The sequence below is a fragment of the Penaeus chinensis genome, chromosome 22 (genome assembly GCF_019202785.1).
Source record: "Penaeus chinensis breed Huanghai No. 1 chromosome 22, ASM1920278v2, whole genome shotgun sequence".
NCBI lineage: Eukaryota > Metazoa > Arthropoda > Malacostraca > Decapoda > Penaeidae > Penaeus > Penaeus chinensis.
Genome location: NC_061840.1, coordinates 14,967,595 through 14,972,594, shown reverse-complemented (window position 1 = coordinate 14,972,594; position 5,000 = coordinate 14,967,595). Strand labels below are relative to the sequence as shown.

The following is a 5,000-nucleotide window of genomic DNA, read 5'->3' as shown; positions in this document are numbered from 1 at the left end:
CTTTTTATGTCTATATTCCCTGGATTTTGTTTTTTGGAATCTTCTTTCAGTTGTTTTAAGTTTTTCTTGTGTTATATATTAATTTGATCTTTGTTACATATGATATTTATTATTCATTATCTTTGTAAGATATTTATATGCCTTAGTATGTAGCACTTCTTAGCAGGAGGTTGATTTTCCCCTGTTATAAGTAGAGAAATATTAGGATTAGTTATTTTTATCTTTTTTTTTAATGCCTCTAATAATCTAGTTCTGTCAGAGTGGAATCTTGGGCATTGTAGTGTTAACTGCTCAATTGTTTCTGCTGGATGTTGGCACCTTCTGCAGTTTGGGGCAGTTTCTAAATTCAGTCTGTAGATGTTTTTTAGGCTTGTATGTTTTGTCAGTGCTCTTGTATTCTTCTAATTTTCTGTCTTCTGATCTAGACCATGGCTGTGGGGTATTATCTTTGAGGTAATAGTTTTTGTAACTGTTCTTCCGTTTGTCTTTTGCTTTTATGTCTTTTATTATGTTGTTGGTGTCTTGGGTAATTGTTGTGGAATTTTCTAATTCATGAGCTTTCTTTGCTGCAAGATGTGCAATTTCATTTCGTTTTATGCTTTTATGTGCTGGGACTTATTGCATTGTGACATTTTGTTTTTGCTTTGTTAAAATGTAAATTTGTTTTTGTGTTTCATATGTAATTTGTTTGCAGTATTTGGATTTGTTATTTTGTGGTATTAAGATTGCCGAGAGTGAATTTGTAAAGATTACCATATTTTTTAGTTTAAGTCTTATATAGTTCAAACCTTGTTTTATCCCATACAATTCTGCTTCTATGATTTGAGTATTTTTTTGTTATTTCTAAACTGTTGTGAGTTTTTTTTTTTTTGTTCTATATAGATGGCTGCTGATGTTGATTGAGATTCTTTTATTTTTGGTCCATGTGTGAATATTTTATGATGGTTTTTATACTTTGTGTTTTTAATTATTTCATGAGATAGGTCTTTTGTGAAGTTGTCCATGAACTTTATTACTAATTTATGGGAAAGATAATACCATGGTGGTATTGGAGTTATATTCCGAGCTTCATTTATACTTGTATTGATTTTTATTTTTTTGCAAATTTCAATGACTTTATGAGTCCAGGAATTTTTATCTTAATTGTGGTTGTATTCTCTGGTGTTTTTTATTATTTGTTCTTTTACTGGCATGTTTGTATTTTCCAGTAATATTACTAGCTGTATGCAAGCTAATTTCTTTGTTCTGTTTGTTTTTGAAGGTTTGTTTGTTAGGGCTTGAAGTGATATTATTGGGATGGATTTAAAGCATCCTGTTGATATTCTCAGAGCTGTAGTTTTGTGTTGTTTCTAATGTTTTTATTTGTGTTATTTTCCTGTTTCATATATAGCCTGTCTGTATTCTATTTTTGGTTTTACATAGATATTATGAAATTTTATTAGAGATTCTCTTCTTGCTTCCCAGTTATGTGAGGATATTTTTTTAATTATATTTATTCTGTTAAGAGATTTTACTTTGTTTTCTATGTGTTTTATCCAGTTTAGTTTTTGTGACTCAAATGTTAATCACGGGATATCTTGGCTATTGGTGAATTCTAGTTCTTCATTTTCTATTTTGATCTTTGGTAACTGCTCTTTTGTTTGTGAATTATAGCAGTGTACTTTTTGTTAAATTTATCTTTAAATCCCAGGTGTCTCCCCAATCTATTGCTTGTTGGTTTTGTTTAGGTGTTTACTTGTGGTTATTGTTATATCATCTGTGTATATTATTTTTTTCAGTTCTTCCAACAACTCTACATCATTTATCATCATGTTGGAGAGTGTTGGGCTTAACAGGGAACCTTGTGGAACATCATGTGTTTTTTTTTTTTTTTTTTTACTGAATTTTTATTTCCTATTTTTATATGGAATGTTATCTTTTAAAAAATGATGTATTCAATTTGATAAATTTCCTTTTATTCATAGGTGAACCATTTTTATTATAAGTGCATAATGATTTACTGTATCGAATGCCTTTTCTAAGTCTATGCATGCAATAAGAGCATATATTTTGTCTTGATAGCATTAATTATGTTTATTTCAATCATTTGCAGTATATCCATTGTCATGCAATTTGGTCTAAAACCTATTATATCAATGTTTAGTTTATTGTTTGTTTCAAGCCTCCCTTTTAATCTTTTCGTAATTATGTTTCAAATATTTTTTCTAGACATTTTACTTGGCTGATGAATCTGTATGATTTTAATTCTGATGGATTTTTCCCTGTTTTCTGGCTAGAATTTATTATTACATTTTTGAAATCCTGTGGGTATTCTCGTTTATTTATTTGTTTTATTATCATCTCTACGATTTTTTGGGGAGAATTTTTGTAAAATTCATTTGGAATTCATCAGGTACATATGCTTTATTATTTTTTTGTATTTATAGCTAAGATTTTTTTTTTTTTCGTGATCTTATCATTTATTTCTATATTACTGGAGTTGTTTAGAATTAGTATTCTGTTTTGAATATTTGTAGTTTCTTTTTTTATTTCCTTGATTGGTTGGTCATTGTCAATTAAAGGGTAATTATTTTGTGTTGTCCTTCCCATTAACTTTTTAATAAAATTCCAATATTTTTTTTTGTTGGGGTGTTTGCTATTGTTGTTATTGTGTTTTTTATTATTTATGTCCATGAGAAGTCTTCTTTATTTTTATTTTGAATTTCTTTCTGGGAAATCTTCAACATTTATTTGTTTACTGTTATCTTTTCTGATAAGGTTCTGGGTAGATTCATTCATTTTTTGGGGTTACCTTTTTTGGTGTGAGAAATATCTCTATCTGATTTTTATTTGAGTCGGGTATTTTTTTCTTTTGCTTGGGTTCTCTGCCCTGCTTTTAGGCTCAGAGGTTGATTTATGGTTTGGGCATATGTTCGAGATGTGTTGGTTGAGTGTGTGAGGGTGCCTTTGTATTTTCATCGTTTGTGTCTATTGTTATGTTGTGGTTTAGCATTGTAGGGTTTGTGTGTGGTTTATGTTGGAATTGTGGTTTTGTTTGGGGAGGGGTTTCAAGTCATGAAACTGTTTCTTTATGTCGAAGTTATTGGGTGTTGTGTTCTGAGTGTCTATTTGTTGTGCCTTTTTGTGTATTTTATAAGCATTTGTGTTTGGTTCGTGGTTCTTGTGGCATTGAAAGCAGTAGGGGTTATTTGTGCAATATTTAATTGACTGCACTTGCTACATCTGGTTTTGTTCTTACATGTTATGATTCCATGACCAAACCTGAGATATCTATAACATTTTGGAATCGAGAAGGTATATTGTTGGACTTTATTAGATGTATGTCCTATGGCAACACTTTCTGGTAAAGTTCTTTTAAATGTTATTCTGAGAGGTTTTCATAGAAGCCATTTTTTTGTGTTTTCTTTATCTTTGTCAATTTTATTTAGTCTGGTCACTAATATTATTTCATTGTTGTAACCCAGCTGGTGGTCTTAATTTGTCTTTTAATTCTTTGGGGTCTATTTCAATTTCTACTGGATATATAGTACCATGTGAACAATTTACATTTTTATTTAAGGCAGGCTGTTTGCAATTTTATGTTCCAGTCCCCTAGCTTAGTGATCTGGTTTAAGGGTGGTAATTTTGACAAATTCTTGACTTCAAATCTTATAGCTTGTCCCATTCCAAGCACTTTTAGTGTGTCCTCTACTATGTACTTTAGATATAATGATTTATTTAGGGTATTTATTAACTTATTTGGGTTATTAACCCAAATCTGATGGGCATGGTATTTATGTACATGCCATACCCACAGTGAGTTTACTTTATTAATCGTTTTTACGCACAGATTGCTACATTTCTACTAAGTCACCAATGAGCCAATTATGAGTACTACCTGTATCACCGGTTCACCCTTTTCCTTGATTTTTTAAAATATCTTACATTATCTTATATTGCTGTTACTAATGGATATAACATTATTGTAATTATAATGTCTATAATGAAAATAACACCATTGATATTCTTAGCATTAGTAAAAAAAAAAAAAAAAAAAATTAACTGTCAATTCAAGGAAAAGTGAAATCAGGTAAGATCACAAGGTCTACTAATTGACTCCTTTGTGGCTAAGCACTAACAGAGCCATCTATGTGCAGAGACATTTCACAAAAAAAATTAAAAATGAGCACAGCATTCTCCTGGTGGCATTGATTCTCCTGTTAAGTTAACACTTAGCTGCCTGTGTGGCGTACACATACATGCCATGGCATGCCTGGACTATATTCCAGGTGGGATGTGCATACATACCATGGTGCACCAATCCCATTTTCCGGGGGCATGTATGGTCATCCCATGCATGCTAGGGTGACGACATGAGCCCCCGACAGCGAAGCACGCGCCACAACCTGGGAGAGAGGTCTTACATATCAGGAAATCATCCAGTGGCATTGGTTTAATTAGTACTATATGGTTATCTTGCCTGATTGGTGTGCTGTCTGTCATGGGTAAGATTCTCTAGGTCTTCTATTTGTTTGTGATCATAGAGTATTTCTTTTAACCCAATGCTGCCAGGGGGTTTTCCGATGTGAAAGCCCTCTCTCCAGGGCTGTAATGGGCCCTGCTGCCAGGGGATTGTGTCGGGACCATAGTGTGCGTGGCATGACTGTACATGCCCCAAGAATATAGTCCAGGCATGCCATGGCATGTATGTACATGCCACTTGATGGCAAAGGGTTAAGATTCGAGTCTTTTCTCCTGGACTTGAGTTTAATTTTGCATCCATTTAATGTTCTTAAATTTCACTTCACTCGAATTCAAAATTTTATGTGTTCATTTTGTGGTAGTTTAAGAAAATGTCTGAGTAAAAAGTTTGTTTTCTCAAGTATTGTCAAGTAAGTTTATCTCTCTCTCTGTGCCAGCACCTCTACCTTTTATTTGTGTCTCTGCCTGTGGTTGTGCTTCTCTCTGGTACCTCAACCTCAGCTTCTCTCTCTCTCCATCTCTAACTAACTTGCATTAAT

At 32.5% G+C, this 5,000-nt stretch overlaps 1 protein-coding gene across 1 annotated transcript in view; it reads left to right on the top strand.

The window, feature by feature from the left end:
- The window catches only part of LOC125037070 (exosome complex component RRP46-like), a 7,918-nt gene that overhangs the window by 1,841 nt on the left and 1,077 nt on the right, over positions 1 to 5,000 (top strand). The window lies entirely within an intron of this gene.